The sequence below is a fragment of the Rhinoraja longicauda genome, chromosome 34, assembly GCF_053455715.1.
Source record: "Rhinoraja longicauda isolate Sanriku21f chromosome 34, sRhiLon1.1, whole genome shotgun sequence".
NCBI lineage: Eukaryota > Metazoa > Chordata > Chondrichthyes > Rajiformes > Arhynchobatidae > Rhinoraja > Rhinoraja longicauda.
In genome coordinates this window covers 17,055,634-17,076,516 of record NC_135986.1, presented here as the reverse complement: position 1 = coordinate 17,076,516, position 20,883 = coordinate 17,055,634, and the positions used below count along the sequence as shown (strand labels likewise).

Sequence of the window (20,883 nt, the reverse complement as noted above, 5' to 3'; positions counted from 1 at the left end):
GGCTCTTCGGCCCAGCTTGCCCGTGCTGACCAACATGTTCCATCTACACTAGTCCCACCTGCCTGCGTGTGGCCCTTATCCTTCTAAACCTATCCCATCCATGTACATGTCCAAGTCTATATACTAAAACTCTAATTTGTTTGTTTGTTCCTGAACTACAGCCAAAACGGTACACGACAGCGCGACAATTTTAGGCCCAACTTACTCACCATCGTCCCTTTGGTGCTAATGGAAGAAGCCTCATTGAAATCAGTGTTATATTTTTAAAGTTATTCACATTTTGAAGTTTAAATCTACCTCCTAGGGAGGGAGGGGGGAGGATAAGGGGGGTTGAGGGGGATGGAGTGGGGGGTTAGGGGAAGGGGGGTGGGAGAGGGGAGGAGGAGAGGGGAGGGGAGGAGGGAGAGGGAGGGGGGTGGGAGAGGGGGGGGAGGAGGAAGAGGGGAGGGAGAGGGGATGGGGAGAGGGAGAGGGGAGGGGGGGTGAGAGGAGGGGAAGGGGGAGGGGGAAAGGGAAGGGGGAGGAGAGGGTGCTGCACCAATACAGGAGAGGTTTGGGCCCAATGGTTCCACTTAGTCGAGTAAACGTTGTTAAACGTTTTTAAATGTTGTGCTAGTACCTGCAGTCACAGGGAGAATGTACAAACTCCATGCAGGTAGCACCTGTGTTCAGGATGGAACCCGGGTCCCAGGCACCACAGTGCCGCCCCTAATTTGTTGCGTCCCGAACAAATGGTGCCGCTATTCCTTCATAGATCTCGAGCACCTGTGTGAAATCGCCCACCATCCTCCCTGCACTCGATGGAATAAAATCCTAGCCTGATCAACCTCACCCGATACCCCAGGCCTTCGAGTCCCGGCAACTTCCTTGTCAATGTTCCCTGCACCCTTTCAAGCTGAACAACGTCTTTCCTTTAACATATCATATCATATCATATCATATCATATACATACAGCCGGAAACAGGCCTTTTCGGCCCTCCAAGTCCGTGTCCAAGGAGTGGCACAGTTTGTAAGGGACATAACGAATTAGGAGCGGCACGTCGGCGCAGCGGTAGAGTTGCTGCCTCACAGCGTCAGAGACCCGGGCTCCATCCTGACTATGAGTGTTATTTGTACGGAGTTTGTACGTTCGCCTTGTGACCGCGTGGGTTTTCTCCGGGTGCCACGGTTTGCTCCCACATTCCAAAGACGTACAGGTTTGCTGGTTAATTGGCTTCAGTTAAATTGTAAATTGTCCCTACATGTGTAGGATAGTGCTACCTACTGTTAGCGACCATTGGTCGGCACAGACTCGGTGGGCCGAAGGGCCTGTTTCCACGCTGTATCTCTAATCTCTAAACAAGGTGATCGCAACTGAACATAATACTCCAAAGGTGACTTCACCAATGCCTTGTACGACTGGAACGTGACCTCCCAAGATGGAGACACCAAATGGTGGAGCAACTCAGCGGGACAGGCAGAATCTCTGGGGGGAGGGAATGGGTGACGTTTCAGGTCGAGACCCTTCTTCAGACTGGAAGTCTGACACGGAACGTGGGTGCAGCATCTGTAAGCAGGGAAGAGGCAATGCGTTAAATATTTAACATTCCTTACCACAACCGCCCGCAGATATTTCATCTCAGTAATTATTAATGCACGGTGTCGTGTTTGCAACCGGACAAGGCTTTGAGAGCGCGGGCAAGAGAACATGTTCAGGAAGGAACTGTCTGAGGAAGGGTCTCGGCCCGAAACGTCACCCATCCCTTCTCTCCAGGGATGCTGCCTGACCCGCTGAGTTACTCCAGCTTCTTGTGTCTATCTTCTGTTTGAACCAGCATCTGCAGTTCCTTCCAACACATGACCTCCCAACCTCTATGCTCATTCTCATTAACCCGCTGAGACTCATTTGGTAGAGAACTAGCTGTGATATTAGGGAGAAATATTGGAGGCAAAGCACCGTCGCAAAGATCAAATGTCTCTCCTAATAAACAGCTCGGCAAATAGATGTTTACTGAACAACCAAGGCACGAGATTATGCTCTGAAAAAATTGCTGATATGAAGTTTTTTATAGTCTTAGAGCTTTACATCACAGCAACGGGTCCTTCAGCCCACCTTGTCCATGCCAACCAAGTTGCCATACTGGGCTAGCCCCATTTTCTTGCATTTGATCATCTATCTATATACTAAAACTCTCGTTTGTTTGTTCCTGAACTACAGCCAAAACGGTACACGACAGCGCAACAATTTTAGGCCCACCTTACTCACCGTCGTCCCTTTGGTGCTAATGGAAGAAGTTTCATTGAAATCTGTGTTATATTTTTAAAGTCACTCACATTTTAAAGTTTAAATCTATCTCCTAGGGAGGGAAGAAGGAAGGGAGGTTGAGGGGGGGAGGGGGGAAGGGGGAGGGGGAAGGGAAGGTGGGGTGGAGGGAGGGGGAGAGGAAAGGAAGTGGGAGGGAAGGAGGGCAGGAGGGAGAGACGGGGGGAGGAGAGGGCGCTGCACCAATGCAGGAGAGGTTTGGGCCCAACGGGTCCACTTGGTCTAGTAGTCCTCTAAACCCTTCCTTTTCATATCTGGCCAAATGTCTTTTAGAAGTCGTCATTGTATCTACTGCTGTAGCTTCCTCTGGCAGCTCATTCCAGATACCAGGGCTACTATCAGAGTGAAAATGTCACCCCTGGGATCCCATAGAACAGTGCAGCACAAGAACAGGCCCTTTGGCCCGCAAGTAGGGTTGCCAACTTTCTCACTCCCAAACAAGGGACAAAATGTGACGTCGCCGCCCTGCGCCCTACGTGCCCAGCCAGCGGCCACGTGCTCCCGCTCCAACAATGGCGGCCGCCCGGGCTGGGAGGTGGGTTGCTCGGCAACCTCCGTTAGGCGGCTCACGGGCCTCCGGACCTACAGTGTCCGGGGCCTACAGTGTCCGGGCCTACAGTGTCCGGGCTACAGTGTCTGGGCCTACAGTGTCCGGGCCTACAGTATCCGGGCCTACAGTGTCTGGGCCTACAGTGTCGGGGCCTACAGTGTCCGGGCTACAGTGTCCGGGCTACAGTGTCCGGGCCAACAGTGTCCGTGCCTACAGTGTCCGGGCCTACAGTGTCCGGGCCTACAGTGTCCGGGCCTACAGTGTCCGGGCCTACAGTGTCCGGGCCTACAGTGTCCGGGCCTACAGTGTCCGGGCCTACAGGGTCCGTGCCTACAGTGTCCAGGCCTACAGTGTCCGGGCCTACAGTGTCCGGGCCTTCAGTGTCCGAGCTTACAGTGCCCTCCGGGCCTAATACGAGACAAAGGCGGTCCCGTACGGGACAAACCAATTTAGCCCATTATACGGGATGTCCCGGCTAATACGGGACAGTTGGCAACCCTACCCGCAAGGTCTGTGCCGAACATGATGCCGACACCAACTCACATCTGTCTGCACGTGATCCCTATCGCTCCATTCCCTGCATATCCGTGTGTGTATCTAAAAGCCTCTTAAACGCCACTATCTTATCTGCCTCAACCACGACCCCTGTCAGCGCGTTCCAGGCCCCCACCGTTCGCTGTGCAAAAAATTAAATTGCCTCGCACATCTCCTTTAAATTTGCCCCTCTCACCTTAAAGCTGTGCCCTCGAGCCTTCCACACTACCATCTCTTAAATCTCTCCCCTCTCACCTGAAGTCTGTGCCCCACTTACCACCCAAGACAGCAGGAGACAAGAAATACTTTCGCTTGTGAACCATATAACCATATAACAACTACAGCACGGAAACAGGCCCGTTCGGCCCTACCAGTCCACGCCGACCACTCTCCCTGACCTAGTCTCATCTACCTGCACTCAGACCATAACCCTCTAATCCCCTCTTATCCATATACCTATCCAATTTACTCTTAAATAATAAAATCGAGCCAGCCTCCACCACTTCCACCGGAAGCCCATTCCATACAGCCACCACCCTCTGAGTAAAGAAGTTACCCCTCATGTTACCCCTAAACTTTTGTCCCTCAATTCTGAAGCTATGTCCCCTTGTTGGAATCTTCCCCACTCTCAAAGGGAAAAGCCTACCCACGTCAACTCTGTCCGTCCCTCTCAAAATTTAAAAAACCTCTATCGAGTCCCCCCTCAACCTTCTACGCTCCAAAGAATAAAGACCCAACCTGTTCAACCTTTCTCTGTAGCTTAAGTGCTGAAACCCAGGCAACATTCTAGTAAATCTCCTCAGTACCCTCTCCATTTTGTCGACATCCTTCCTATAATTTGGCGACCAGAACTGCACACCATACTCCAGATTCGGCCTCACCAATGCCCTGTATAATTTTAACATTACATCCCAACTTCGATACTCGATGCTCTGATTTATAAAGGCAAGCATACCAAACGCCTTCTTCACCACCCTATCCACATGAGATTCCACCTTCAGGGAACAATGCACAGTTATTCCCAGATCCCTCTGTTCCACTGCATTCCTCAATTCCCTACCATTTACCCTGTACGTCCTATTTTGATTTGTCCTACCAAAATGCAGCACCTCACACTTATCAGCATTAAACTCCATCTGCCATCTTTCAGCCCACCCTTCCAAAAGGCCCAAGTCTCTCTGTAGACTTTGAAACTCTACTTCATTATTAACTACACCACCTATCTTAGTATCATCTTTTTCTCTTGGGAACTTCTGTCTCTAGCCACAGTTTAGTTTAGTTTAGTTTAGTTTAGTTTAGTTTAGTTTAGAGATGCAGTGTGGAAACTGGCGCTTTGGCCCATCGAGTCCACGTCGACCAACAATTCCTGCACATGAATACAATCCTACACATATTTAGGGTTGCCAACTATCTCACTCCCAAATAAGGGACAAAAGGTGACGTCACCGCCCCGCACCCCATGTGCCTCACCCAGCCAGCGGCCACGTGCTCCAGCTCCACCAATGGCGGCCACCTGGGCCGGGGGGCGGGTTGCTACGCAACCTCCATTAGGCGGCGCCCGTGCCTCCGAACCTACACTGTCCGAGCCTACAGCGTCCGGGCCTACAATGTCTGGGCCTACAGCGTCCAGGCCTACAACGTCTGGGCCTACAGTGTCCGAACCTACAGTGTCCGAGCCTACAATCCGAGCCTACAGTGTCCGAGCCTACACTGTCCGAGTCTACAGCGTCCGGGCCTACAGCGTCCGGGCCTACAGAGTCCGGACCTACACTGTCCGAGCCTACAGCGTCCGGGCCTAGTGTCCGAGCCTACACTGTCCGAGCCTACATCGTCCAGGCCTACAGTGTCCGAGCCTACATTGTCCGAGCCTACAACGTCCAGGCCTACAGTGTCCGAGCCTACACTGTCCGAGCCTACAACTTCCAGGCCTACAGTGTCCGAGCCTACAGTGTCCGAGCCTACAGTGTCCGGGCCTACAGTGTCCGAGCCTACAGTGTCCGAGCCTACAGTGACCGAGCCTACAGTGTCCGAACTTACAGCATCCAGGCCTACAGAGTCCGGGCCTACAGCCCCCCCTAAGGCTAACACTGGATAAGGGCTGTCCCGTACAGGACAAACCATTTTAGCCGTAAGTACGGGATGTCCCAGCTAATACGGGACATAGAAACATAGAAACATTGAAAATAGGTGCAGGAGTAGGCCATTCGGCCCTTCGAGCCTCAACCGCCATTCAATATGATCATGGCTGATCATATAACTCAGTATCCTGTACCTGACTTCTCTCCATACCCCCTGTTCCCTTTAGCCACAAGGGCCACATCTAACTCCCTCTTAAATATAGCCAATGAACTGGCCTCAACTACCTTCTGTGGCAGAGAATTCCACAGATTCACCACTCTCTGTGTGAAAAAAAACTTTCTCATCTCGGTCCTAAAAGACTTCCCCCTTATCCTTAAACTGTGATCCCTTGTTCTGGACTTCCCCAACATCGGGAACAATCTTCCTGCATCTAGCCTGTCCAACCCCTTAAGAATTGTGTAAGTTTCTATAAGTTTCTATAAGAAAGTTGGATGCTTTCAAGAGAGAGCTGGATAGAGCTCTTAAGGATAGCGGAGTGAGGGGGTATGGGGAGAAGGCAGGAACGGGGTACTGATTGAGAGTGATCAGCCATGATCGCATTGAATCGCGGTGCTGGCTCGACGGCTGAATGGCCTACTCCTGCACCTATTGTCTATTGTCTATTGTCTATAAGATCCCCCCTCAATCTTCTAAATTCCAGCGAGTACAAGCCGAGTCTATCCAGTCTTTCTTCATATGAAAGTCCTGCCATCCCAGGGATCAATCTGGTGAACCTTCTCTGTACTCCCTCTATGGCAAGAATGTCTTTCCTCAGATTAGGAGACCAAAACTGTATGCAATACTCCAGGTGTGGTCTCACCAATGCCCTGTACAACTGCAGCAGAACCTCCCTGCTCCTATACTCAAATCCCCTCGCTATGAATGCCAACATACCATTCGCTTTCTTCATTGCCTGCTGCACCTGCATGCCTACTTTCAATGACTGGTGTACCACGACACCCAGGTCACGTTGCATCTCCCCTTTTCCTAATCGGCCACCATTCAGATAATAGTCTGCTTTCCTGTTCTTGCCACCAAAGTGGATAACCTCACATTTATCCACATTATATTGCATCTGCCATGTATTTGCCCACTTACCTAACCTATCCAAGTCACGTTGCAGCCTCCTAGCATCCTCCTCACAGCTAACACTGCCCCCCAGCTTCGTGTCATCCGCAAACTTGGAGATGTTGCATTCAATTCCCTCGTCCAAATCATTAATATATATTGTAAATAGCTGGGGTCCCAGCACTGAGCCTTGCGGTACCCCACTAGTCACTGCCTGCCATTTTGAAAAGGACCCGTTTATTCCTACTCTTTGCTTCCTGTCTGCCAGCCATTTCTCTATCCACATCAATACTGAACCCACAATACCGTGTGCTTTAAGTTTGCATAATAATCTCTTATGTGGGACCTTGTCGAAAGCCTTCTGGAAGTCCAGATATAACACATCCACTGGTTCTCCCTTATCCACTCTACTAGTTACATCCTCGAAAACTTCTATAAGATTCGTCAGACATGATTTACCTTTCATAAATCCATGCTGACTTTGTCCAATGATTTCACCACTTTCCAAATGTGCTGCTAACCCATCTTTAATAACTGACTCTAGCATTTTCCCCACTACCGATGTTAGACTAACTGGTCTGTAATTCCCCGTTTTCTCTCTCCCTCCCTTTTTGAAAAGTGGGGTTACATTACCTACCCTCCAATCCTCAGGAACTACTCCAGAATCTAAAGAGTTTTGAAAAATTATCACTAATGCATCCACTATTTCTGGGGCTACCTCCTTAACCACTCTGGGATGCAGCCTATCTGGCCTTTAATCCATTCAATTTACCTAACACCACTTCCCGACTAACCTGGATTTCACTCAGTTCCTCCATCTCATTTGACCCCCCGGTTCCCTGCTATTTCCGGCAGATTATTTATGTCTTCCTCAGTGAAGACAGAACCAAAGTAGTTATTCAATTGGTCTGCCATGTCCTTGTTCCCCATGATCAATTCACCTGTTTCTGACTGCAAGGGACCTACATTTGTTTTAACTAATCTTTTTCTCTTCACATATCTATAAAAGCTTTTGCAGTCAGTTTTTATGTTCCCTGCCAGTTTTCTTTCATAATCTATTTTCCCTTTCCTAATTAAGCCCTTTGTCCTCTTCTGCTGGACTCTGAATTTCTCCCAGTCCTCTGGTAGGCTGCTTTTTCTTGCTAATTTGTACGCTTCATCTTTTGTTTTGATACTAACCCTAATTTCCCTTGTTAGCCACGGATGCACTACCTTCCCTGATTTATTCTTTTGCCAAACTGGGATGAACAATTGTTGTAGTTCATCCATGCGGTCTTTAAATGCCTTCCATTGCATATCCACCGTCAACCCTTTAAGAATCAATTGCCAGTCTATCTTGGCCAATTCACGTCTCATACCCTCAAAGTTACCTTTCTTTAAGTTCAGAACCGTTGTTTCTGAATTAACTATGTCACTCTCCATCCTAATGAAGAACTCAACCATACGGGGACAATTGGCAACCCTACACATACCAGGGACAATTTTCATTTCTACCAAGCGAATTAACCTACAAACCTGTAGTCTTTGGAGTGCAGGAGGAAAGTGAAGGTCTCGGAGAAAACCCACGCAGGTCACAGGGAGAACGTACAAACGCCGTACAGACAGCGCCCGTAGTTAGGCTCGAACCTGGGTTCCTGGCGCTGTGAGGCAGCTGTGCCTAGACTGGGACTTCGGACTAGAAGTGCACGTGAATCGCTGGCTGGCCTGTTTTCCGCACAGTATCTCTAAACTAAACTAAACTAAACTGACTGTATGTATGTATGTATGGTGTATCTGGTCAGAGAGGCACAGCACAGAAAGAGTGCTTTCAGCCCACCGAGTCTGTCGACTCGCAGAGCCATACGGCCACACAAACAGTGGAAGAAGGAACTGCAGATGCTGGTTTACATCGAAGATAGACACCAAATGCAGGAGTAACTCAGCAGGTCAGGCAGCATCTCTGGAGAAAATGAATAGGCGACATTACGGAGTTGAGACCAAAAATAATAGAGCAGAGTAAGATAGACCACTCGACCCTAAAAACCGGAGAATGTCATGTTTGATGTAGGTCTCGACCCGAAACGTCACCTATTCCTTTTCTCCAGAGATGCTGCCTGGCCCGCTGAGTTACTCCAGCATTTTGGGTCCATCTTCAGCATGGATCAGGCCCTTCGGCCCAACTTGCTCATGATGACCAACATGCCCCATATGCCAGCGTTTGGCCCATATCCCTCTGAAACAATGGTATCCACCTACCTGTCTAAATGTTTTTAAAACATCGTGATTGTACTTTGCTCAACTACCTCCTCCGGCAGCTCGTTCCATACACCTACCACCCTTTGCATTAAAGGTGCCCTTCCAGTTCCTATTAAATCTTTCCAGCCTCACCTTAAACCTACGCCCTCTGCTTTTTGATATTACTACTCTGGGTAAAAGACTGTGCGTTTACCCGATCTATTCCCCTCATGATTCCATACACCTGTACGATCGCCCCTCATCCTCCTGCGCTCCAAGGAATAAAGTCCCAGCCTGCCCAACCTCTCTAGCTCAAGCCCTCGAGTCCTGGCAACATCCTCGTAAGTCTTCTCGAAAGAATGAATGAGTTTATTGGCCAAGTATGTGCGTATACAAGGAATGTGCCTTGGTGCTCCGCTCACAAATGACAACACAAACATATAGTTAACAATTAAGAATAAAGCATAACCACATCAAAACAATAATGATACACCATTACGATCTAAACATGTGGGTGAAAATATACCAGAGCAAAAAAGAGACTACAGACTTTGGTTATTGAGTAGAACTATCACTCGTGGAAAAAAGCTGTTTTTATGTCTGGCTGTGGCTGCTTTGACAGTCCGGAGTCGCCTTCCAGAGGGAAGTGCTTCGAAGAGTTTGTGGCCAGGGTGAGAGGGGTCAGAGATGATCTTGCCCGTTCGCTTCCTGGCCCTTGCAGCGTACAGTTCGTCAATGGGGGGAAGGTTGCAGCCAACAACCTTCTCAGCTGTGCTCGCTTCGGCAGCACATATACTAAAATTGGAACGATACAGAGAAGATTAGCATGGCCCCTGCGCAAGGATGACACGCAAATTCGTGAAGCGTTCCATATAAAAAAATAAATAAAATAAAAAAACAACCTTCTCAGCTATGCGAACAATCCGTTGCAGCCTCCGGATGTCGTGCTTGGTGGCTGAGCCAAACCAGACCATGATGGAGAAGGTGAGGACGGACTCAATGAGAGCAGTATAGAATTGGACCATCATTGCCTGTGGCAGATTGTGTTTCTTCAGTTGCCGCAGGAAGTACATTCTCAGCATCTTTCCTGTAACAGGGTGACTAAAACTGAACACACTACTCCAACTGCGGCCTCACCGATGTCTTGTCCAACAGCGACATGTCCTCCCGACTTCTATACTGAGTGCACTGACCATCGATCACGCTTTTGCTGCAACCCAGCACTAATGGCACTTGATTCTCCCCACATTTCCCATCAACTCCCCCAGATTTTACCAATCACCTACACATTCGGGGCAAGTTACAGCGGCCTATTAACCCGTCGAGCCATGAGGTCAATGGTACAATGGGCAAACTCCACACGGACTATGTCAGAAAATTTATGTTAAGTTCGTAAGTTCCAGGAGCAGAATTAGGCCATTCCGTCCCTCATGTCTGCCGTGCCATACAATCAGAGCTGATAGATCTCAGTCTGAAGAAGGGTCTCGACCCGAAACGTCACCCATTCCTTCTCTCCTGAGATGCCGCCTGACCCGCTGAGTTACTCCGGCATTTTGTGTCTACCTTTCCCACTCAATCCCATGGTCCTGCCTTCTCCACACAACCCGTGATACCCTTATTAAACAAAAACCTGTCAAACTCAGCCTTAAAAATATACAATGACTTGGTCTCCAAAGCCGTCTGTGTCAATGAATTCCACAGATTCACCGCCCTCTGGCTAAAGAAATTCCCCCTCATCGTCTTTCTAAAGGTATAGAAACATAGAAACATCACCCGCGGTCAGGATGGAACCCGGGTCTCTGGCGCTGAGAGGCAGCGACTCTACCCGCTGTGCCACCGTGCCACCACTATCTTGATCTGAACCCCATCTCATTATCCCCTTTAATTCTCCCAGTCCTCCCCTTTCCAACTCCACACACACGCACTCACACACGCACACACACACGCACACACACACTCATACACGCACACACACACACACGCGCGCGCACACGCACACAAACACACGCACACACTCACACAGCACCCGATGTCAGGATGGAACCGTGTCTGCGACGCTGAGGCAGCGGCTCTACCCGCTGCACCACTGGGCCGCCCTGAACCACTGGAGGGTGCGGTGTTTGGGGGACGTGGCAGCACTGTGGCACTGAAGGGGTGTTTGGGGGGCGTAGTGTGAGTGCGTGTGTGTGTGGGGTGTGTACGTGTCTAGTGGGTGTGTGTGTGTGTGGGGTGTGTACGTGTCTGGTGTGTGTGTGTGTGTGTGTGTGTGTGGGGGGTGTGTACGTGTTGTGTGTGTGTGTGTGTGTGTGTGTGTGCGTGTGTGCGTGTGTGTGTGTGGGGTGTGTGTGTGTGTAAACAAGTCACGCATTATGCAATGGCTGCACAGCTCTCCACCATCTGCATCAACTCCTGCCTTGACCTGATGACATGAACCTTACACGGTTGGGTTTAAAACGATCGCTGGAGGCATAGACACGTTGGGGCAGCCCAATGTGTTTTTAAATCAACTTGGGCTTGCGTGTATTTGGAAGGTCTTTGAGCTGACTGAAATCAAGCCCGTTTGAAGAGAGTTTCCGATGCCACAGAACATGACGTTTGAGTCTCTGATCCCACAGAAAGAACACTCTGATTTCTTGGCTGCAGATTCGGACGTAATCTCCTAATGGACAACAAACGCGTGGGAATTGTTCCAGTCCCTCCCTGCAGATAAAAGCCCTCCTTCCTGGATGCAACGAACTGCACATGGTGGTTTACGAAAAAGACTCAAAGTGCTGCCCACGTACCTGTCCACGTTCCCCAGAGATGCTGCCTGACCTGCTGAGTTACTCCAGCATATTGTGTCTTTTTTTTGTAAACCAGCATCTGCCGTACCTTGTTTCCACTAAAACAATAGACAAAGAAGTGCTGGAGTAACCGCGTTTGGAGAAGGGTCCTGACTTGAAACGTCACCTATCCATGTTCTCCAGAGATGCTGCCTGACCCGCTGAGTTACTCCTGCACTCTGTGAAACGTCACCTATCCATGTTCTCCAGAGATGCTGCCTGACCCGCTGAGTTACTCCAGCACTCTGTGAAACGTCACCTATCCATGTTCTCCAGAGATGCTGCCTGACCCGCTGAGTTACTCCAGCACTCTGTGTCTTTTGGTTGGCACAGAATGCTGGAGTAACTCAGCGGGACAGGCAGCATCTCTGGAGGGAAGGAATGGGCGACGTTTCGGGTCGAGACCTTTCCAGTCCTTTGATGTATTAATCTGCAGCTCCTTGTCTCCACAAGGTCCTGTATGGTCCCTCCTTTGGTTGGACTGTCCGCGTACTGTTTTAGGAAGTCCTTTCAGAAACAACTGACAAATTGTGCCCCGTCTAAACCTCTTGCACTGGGTACGTCCCAGTCAATATTGGGGCTGTTAAAGTCACCCACTTGGACAACCCTGTTGCTTTTACATCTTTCCATAATCTGTGCACGTATCCATTCCTCCATCGCCAGCTGGCTATTGGGAAGCCTGTGGTAGAATCCCGTACAGTGTTTGCATCTTTCTTAGTTTTGAGCTCTGCCTGTATCGCCTCAGTGAATAAAGCCCCCAGCAGCTCCTCTCTTGAGGGTCGTGGCATCTTTAGTTTAGTTTAGTTTAGAGATACAGCGCTGAAACAGGCCCTTCGGCCCACCGAGTCCGCAATCCCTCCACATTAACACCACACTACACACACTGGGGACAATTACATTTACACCAAGCCAATTAACCGACATCCTGCACGTCTTTGGAGTATGGGAGGAAACCGAGGGTCTCGGAGAAACGCCCACGCAGGTCACGGGGAGAACGTACGAACTCCGTATGGGCAGCGCCCGTGGTCGGGATGGAACCCGGGTCGCTGGTGCTGAAAGCGTTGCAATGCAGCGACTCTACCGCTGCGCCACCATCTGTGGTGGCAAAAGGAGTAAGTCGACATTGTTGGTCAGGACTGAGAGGGAAGAGGAGAGATTGAGATGTATGAGAGTATATTGGAGATGGAGGGTGGGGGGGGAGGTGGCTGGTAGAAGATGTGGAACCAAATAGGGGGGGAATAGTGGGCAGAGGGAACTATGGGGGGGAAGGATGGACAAAGGGACCTGAAAACTGGATGGGCACAGGTGAGTGCCTGTGGGAGAATACACAACACGCACACGTGTGTGCACTAAACACGCACAGCGCACATACACATAAAACATGCATAAACACACACATACGCAAATGGAGCACGTGTATGTAAAACACACACGCAACGGACATAAACGGGCGGCACGGTGGCGCAGCGGTAGAGTTGCTGCCTTACAGTGAATGCAGCGCCGGAGACTCAGGTTCGATCCTGACTACGGACGCCGTCTGTACGGAGTTTGTACGTTCTCCCCGTGACCTGCGTGGGTTTTCTCCGAGATCTTCGGTTTCCTCCCACACTCCAAAGACGTACAGGTATGTGGGTTAATTGGCTTGGTAAATGTAAAAATTGTCCCTAGTGTGTGTAGGATAGTGTTAGTGTGCGGGGATTGCTGGGCGGCGCGGACCCGGTGGGCCGAAGGGCCTGTTTCCGCAATGTATCTCTAAATCTAAAAAATCTAAACGCAGCGCATATACATAAAACAAACACAAAACATACAAACACATGAATGCACAAAGCACACACATACAAATAGGGCGGCACGGTGGCACAGCAGTAGAGTTGCTGCCTTATAACGCTTTCAGTGCCAGAGACCCAGGCTCAATTCTGACTACGGGTGCTGTCTGTGTGGGTTTTGTACGTTCTCCCTGTGACCATGTGGGTTTTATTTAGAGATACAGCGCGGAAACAGGCCCTTCGGCCCACCGAGTCGGCGTCGCCCAGCGATCCCCGCACATTAACACTATCCTACACTAGGGACAATTTTCACATTTGCCCAGTCAATTAACCTACATACCTGTACGTCTTTGGAGTGTGGGAGGAAACCGAAGATCTCGGAGAAAACCCACGCAGGTCACGGGGAGAACGTACAAACTCCGTACAGACGGCGCCCGTAGCCAGGATCGAACCTGAATCTCCGGCGCTGCATTCGCTGTAAGGCAGCAACTCTACCGCTGCGCCACTGCAGGTTTGTAGTTAATTGGTTCGGTATAAATGTAAATTGTCCCCAGTGTGCGTAGGATAGTGTTAGTGTGCGTGGATCGCTGGTCGGTGTGGACTTGATGGGCCAAAGGGCTTCTTTCCGCGCTGTATCTCGAATCTAAACTAAACGAAACTAAACGCATCAAACAAACATAAAACACACATGACACACACAAACACAGCACATATACACAAAACACACAACATACACAAACACACATCAACAAAACACACACACCCAACATACATAAACACACACATCAACAAAACACACACACACAACATATATAAACACACACATCAACAAAACACACACAGGACATACACATTCACAAACACACACATACACAAACCACACATGTAAAACATAAACACTCACAAAACATACAAAAAACATACATAAACACACACATACACAGAGCACACACGCACAAACACAGCACACATACTCAAAACACAAAGACAAAACACACACAAACACAGCACATATACACAAAACATGCACACAACATAGAGAAATACACACATACTGAAGCACACACACACACACACACACTTACACATCAACAAAACACATATAGCATCCATAAAGACATTCACAAAACACACATATAAAACATAAAGACACACACAAAACACCCACATAAGGTAGACACAAAATGCTGGAGTAACTCAGCGGGACAGGCAGCATCTCTGGAGAGAAGGAATGGGTGACGTTTCGGGTCGAGACCCTTCTTCAGTCTGAGTTACTCCAGCATTTTGTGTCTACCTTCGATTTAAACCAGCATCTGCAGTTCTTTCCCAAACACACACATAACATACATAAACACACGAACACACAACGCACACTCAAACACAGCACACATACATTAAAAAACATGCGGAAACACACACACAAACACAGCACACATGCACAAAGCACGCACACATGACATACATAAACACACACAACATACATAAACACACAGCGTAAATAAACACAGACATACACACAAACACACTCACAAAACATACCTGGACACGCACACAATACAACGCACACCATCTCCCCTTTCAACATGAATGCCTGAGCCGTTATAATCAATATAAGGTCATAATTGATAGGAGTAGAATTAGGCCATTCGGCCCATCAAGTCTACTCCGCCATTCAATCATGGCTGATCTATCTCTCCATCCTAACCCCATTCTCCTGCCTTCTCCCCGTAACCCCTGACACTAGCACTAATCAAGAATATATCTACCTCTGCCTTAAATGTATCCACTGACTTGGCCTCCACAGCCATCTGTGGCAGAGCATTGCACAGATTCACTGTGCTCAGCTGGATAACCTTCACACCGTGTGCCTTGTCCCTCACACCTGACCGTCTCCACACACCCAACCTCTCCACCGCAGCCTGGTGCTTCTGCCACATCCCCCACGGCACTCCCACCCGACGGCTCACCGCTTCACTTCAACGCAGCAGCAGCACAGGTGGAGTCAGCCTTCATCCAGGGAGGAGGTAGACACAGAACAGCTGGAGCAACTCAGCGGGACAGGCAGCATCGCCGGAGAGAAGGAACGGGTGACGTCTCGGGTCGAGACCCCTCCCAGCGCACTCCAGCAGACTGCTGCCAGTGCCCCAGCTAAAGTCACAGAGCCGCACGTTCCCAAGTTCACAGGTTAGAGGGGTAGAATTAGGCCATTCGGCCCATCGTGTCCACTCCGCGGTTCAATCACATAGAAACATAGAAAATAGGTGCAGGAATAGGCCATTCGGCCCTTCGAGCCTGCACCGCCATTCAATATGATCATGGCTGATCATCCAACTCAGTATCCCGTACCTGCCTTCTCTCCATACCCCCTGATCCCTTTAGCCACAAGGGCCACATCTAACTCCCTCTTAAATATAGCCAATGAACTGGCCTCAACTACCTTCTGTGGCAGAGAATTCCACAGATTCACCACTCTCTGTGTGAAAAAAAACTTTCTCATCTCGGTCCTAAAAGACTTCCCCCTTATCCTTAAACTGTGACCCCTTGTTCTGGACTTCCCCAACATCGGGAACAACTCGGCTGATCTCTGCCTCCTAATCCCATTTTCCTCCCGCCTTCTCCCCGTAACCCCTGACACCCGTTCCAATCAAGAATTTGTCTCCCTCTGCCTTAGAAATATCCACTGACTTGGCCTCCACAGCCCTCTGTGGCAAAGAGTCCCACAGATTCACCACCCTCTGCCTAAAGAGGTTCCTCCTCACCTCCTTTCTAAAAGAGCGCCCTTTAATTATGAGGCTGTGACCTCTATTCACAAAATGCTGGAGTAACTCAGCAGGTCAAGCAGGAGAGAAGGAATGTATGACGTTTCGGGTTCAGACTGAAGAAGGGTCTCGACCCGAAACATCACCCATTCCTTCTCTCTTGAGATGCTGCCTGACCCGCTGAGTTACTCCAGCATTTTGTGAATAAATACCTTTGATTTGTACCAGCATCTACAGTTATTTTCCTACACAGGCTATGTATGACCTCTGGTCCTAGACTCCCCCACCTGTGGGAACTGGGGCTACAGTGTGGAGACAGGCCATTCGGCCTAACTTGCTCACACTGGACAACATACCCCAGCTACACTAGTCCCACCTGCCCGCATTTGGTCCATTTCCCTCCCAATCTGTCCTATCCATGTACCCGTCCAACTGTTTCTTAAACTTTGGGATAGTCCCAGCCTCAACTACCTCCTCCGTCAGCTCGTTCCATACACCCACCACCCTCTGTGCGAAAAAGTTACCCCTCACATCTATATGCTAAAACTCTCGTTTGTTATCTTGTTTGTGACTGAACTTCAGCCAAAACGGTACACGATAGCGCCACAATTCTAGGCCCACCGTACTCACCATTGTCACTTTAGTGATAATGCAAGTAGTTTTTTTTTAGAGATACAGCGCGGAAACAGGCCCTTCGGCCCACCTGGTCCTCGCCGACCAGCGATCCCCGCACATTAACACTATCCTATACCCACTAGGGACAATTTTTACATTTGCCCAGCCAATTAACCTACATACCTGCACGTATTTGGAGTGTGGGAGGAAACCGAAGATCTCGGAGAAAACCCACGCAGGTCACGGGGGGAACGTACAAACTCCGTACAGACGGCGCCAGTAGTCAGGATCGAACCTGAATCTCCGGCGCTGCATTCGCTGTAAGGCAGCAACTCTACCGCTGCGCCACCGTGCCGCCTGTTATCGAAATTGGTGGTATATTTTTAACGTTATTCACATTTTTAAGTTTAAAAGGAGGAGGGGGGGAGGGGAGGAGGGAGGGAGGGGGGAAGGGGGTAGTGGGAGAGAAGGGAGAGGGGACGGGGGGTTGAGGAGAGAAGGGAGGGGGGGGAGAGGGTGCTGCACCAATGCAGGAGAGGTTTGGGCCCAACGGGTCCACTTGGTCTAGTCCCTATTAAATCTTTCCCCCTTCACCTCAGACCAATGGTTTAAGTTGAAAGGCTTTTACCCGAGGCAGCAGGCAAGGCAGGCAGCTTACCGTGAGGAGTCAGCCAGCAGTGGGGAGTGCAAGGTTCGATGCTGTTTAGTAACGTATAAAGAGGCTACCTACGCTAGATGTGAACTCTGAACATCAGCTCCCACCCTCCACCATGGAACAGATACCGTTTGTGGGAGCAGTCCATGCGTCTGTGTGCCAACTAACCAAACAGTCCTCAGCTTTATCACAAGTAAACAGTGAGTCAACCTGGCCACTAGAACCAAGGATTTATTATTGGAGTCAGAGAGTGACACAGTGTGGAAACAGGCCCTTTGACCCAACCTGCCCTCTCCGGCCAACATATCCCAGCTACACTAGTCCTAGCTGAGTTACTCCAGCATTGTGTGTCTGCCTGGTCCCACCTGCCCGCGTTTGGTCCATATCCCACCAAATCTGTCCTATCCGTGTACCTGTCTAACTGTTTCTTAAACGTTGGGATAGTCCCAGCCTCAACTACCTCCTCTGGCAGCTCGTTCCATACACCCACCTCCCTTTGTGTGAAAAAGCTACCCCTCAGATTCCTATTAAATCTTTTCCCCTTCAGCTTGAACCTATGTCCTCTGGTCCTCGATTCACCTTCTCTGGGCAAGAGATTCTGTGCATCTTCCCGATCTATTCCTCTCATGACTTTATACATATCTATAAGATCAGCCCTCATCCTCCTGCGCTCCAAGGAATAGAGTCCCAGCCTGCTCAACTTCTCCCTGTAGCTCACACTGTCTAGTCCTGGCAACATCCACCTCCTTGTAGACAATAGACAATAGGTGCAGGAGGAGGCCATTTGGCCCTTCGAGCCAGCACCACCATTCAATGCGATCATGGCTGATCATTCTCAATCAGTACCCCGTTCCTGCCCTCTCCCCATACCCCCTGACTCCGCTATCCTTAAGAGCTCTATCCAGCTCTCTCTTGAAAGCATCCAGAGAATTGGCCTCCACTGCCTTCTGAGGCAGAGAATTCCACAGATTCACAACTCTCTGACTGAAAAAGTTTTTCCTCGTCTCCGTTCTAAATGGCCTGCCCTTTATTCTTAAACTGTGGCCCCTGGTTCTGGACTCCCCCAACATTGGGAACATGTTTCCTGCCTCTAGCGTGTCCAACCCCTTAATAATCTTTCAATAAGATCCCCTCTCATCCTTGTCTGATGTTGATCTTGTAAGATCCAATGTTTCAATAAGATCCTCTCTCATCCTTGTCTGCTGTTCTCTTATATTCCCCCTCCCGCAGGGAGAGGAATCAACAATTAGAGGGCGTGGGTTTAAGGTAAGGGGGGGAAAGCGCGGGTGACGACCCCCTCCACTCCCGCCGATGCCCCTCCTCACTCTCCAGCGGCCCCCCACGCTCACCCTTGCTGACTCACCCGCTGAGTTGCTCCGGCATTTTATGCCTTATCATCAGGATTATTTATTATTTGCTTGAGATCACTGATGATTTAGATTTGGTTCAGTTTAGTTTAGAGATACAGCGCGGAAACAGGCCCTGTCGGCCCACCGGGTCCGCGCCGACCAGCGATCCCCGCACACTAACACCATCCTACACCCACTAGGGACATTTTTTAAACACATTTTCCAAGCCAATTAACCTACAAAGCTGTACGTCTTTGGAGTGTGGGAGAAAACTGAAGATCTCGGAGAAAACCCACGCAGGTCACGGGCAGAACGTACGAACTCCGTACAGGCTGCGCCCGTAGTCGGGATGGAACCCGGGTCTCCGGCGCTGCATTCGCTGTAAGGCAGCAACTCTACCGCTGCACCACCTATGATCTCAAAGGGATCATTTTACGAGGACGTTGCCAGGACTCGATGGTCAGAGCCACAGGGGGAAGTTGGGCAGGCTGAGACTTTATTCCTTGCAGCGCTGGAGGCTGAGGGAGGCGTGTAAAATCAGAAGTAGAGCTGCTGCCTTACAGTGCCTGAGAACCGGGTTCGATCCTGACTGCAGACGCCACCTGTACGGAGTTTGTACGTTCTCCCTGTGACTGCGTTGGTTTTCTCTGGGTGCACCCGGTTTCCTCCCACACTCCAAAGACGTACAGATTTGCTGTAATTGGCCGGTAAAAATTGGAAATTGTCCCTGGTGTGTAGGATTGTGTTAGAGTACAAGGACTGCTGGTCGGCACGGACTTGGTGGGCCGAAGGGCCTGTTTCCATGCTGTGTCTTTCAAGATCAAAGATTAATAGACAGGGCGAAGGCAGAGTCTTTTACTCGGAGTAGTGGAATCAACAACTAGGGGACAGAGGTTAAGACGAGAGGGTAAAGATTCATCAGAAGCCTGAGGGGCAACTTTTCCCACACTGAGGGTGAGAATGGAACGAGCTGCCACAGGAGATGATTCAGGCAGGTACTATAACAACATGGAAAAGACACGGACAGATACATGGATAGGAAAGGTTTAGATGGATATTAGACCAAGTGGACCCATTGGGCCCAAACCATGATCAGCCATGATCACATTGAATGGCGGTGCTGGCTTGAAGGGCCGAATGGCCTCCTCCTGCACCTATTGTCTATTGTCTAAACCTCTCCTGCATTGGTGCAGCACCCTCTCCTCCCCCCTCCCCTCCCCTCCCCCCCTCCCCTTCCCCTCCCTCCCCTTCCCCTCCCTCCTCCCATCCCCTCCCCTCCACTCCCCCTCCCCCTCCCTCCCTCTCCCTCCCCCACTCCACTCCCCCTCCCTCCCCTCCCCCCCTTCCCCTCTCCCCCACTCCATCCCCCTCAATGCCCCCTATCCTCCCTCCTCCCCCATCCCTCCCTCCCCCTCCCTCCCTAGGAGATAGATTAAAAAATTTAAATGTGAATAACTTAAAAAATATAACGATTTCAATGAAACCTCTTCCATTAGCACCAAAGGGATGATGGTGAGTAAGGTGGACCTAAAATTGTCTCGCTATTGTGCACAGTTTTGGCTGTAGTTCAGGAACAAACAAACAAACAAACGAGAGTTTTAGTAGATAGATAGATGAGTCGGAAGAAACTGCCGATGCTGATTTAAACCGAAGATAGACACAAAATGCTGGAGTAACTCAGCGGGACAGGCAGCATCTCTGGGGAAAAGGAATGGCTGATGTTTTGGGTCGGGGCCCTTCTTCAGTCTAAAGTTACTGCTATAGTTTGTGCCTATCTTAGATGGATATGAGCCAAACCTTGGGCCTAGTGTGGATGGGTATTTTGGTTGATAGGGGCAAGTAGAGCCAAAGGCTTAGCTTAGTTTAAATATTGTCATGTGGGCTGAGATACAATGAAGAGTCATAGTTTGCGTGCTATCCAGTTAAAGACTACACAGGAACACAATCAAGCTGTCCACAGCGACATACAATGGATAAATGGGACAACATTTAGCGCAAAAAAATAACATTGAAGTCCGATAAAATCTGATTAAAGATAGTTCAAAGGTTTCCAAGGATGTGGATGGGAGGTCAGGACTGGGGTTGCCAACTGTCCCATATTAGCCGGGACATCCCGTATTTTGGGCTAAA

General features: G+C 49.8%; 1 protein-coding gene and 1 non-coding gene across 2 annotated transcripts in view; one reads left to right on the top strand and one right to left on the bottom strand.

The window, feature by feature from the left end:
* Window positions 1–20,883, bottom strand: part of LOC144609613 (pyruvate carboxylase, mitochondrial-like) — a 328,348-nt gene that overhangs the window by 241,360 nt on the left and 66,105 nt on the right. The gene's annotated exons all lie outside the window — the stretch shown is intronic.
* Window positions 9,559–9,665, top strand: LOC144609754 (U6 spliceosomal RNA). The gene has a single exon (XR_013549352.1). It is a non-coding gene; the product is annotated as a U6 spliceosomal RNA (small nuclear RNA).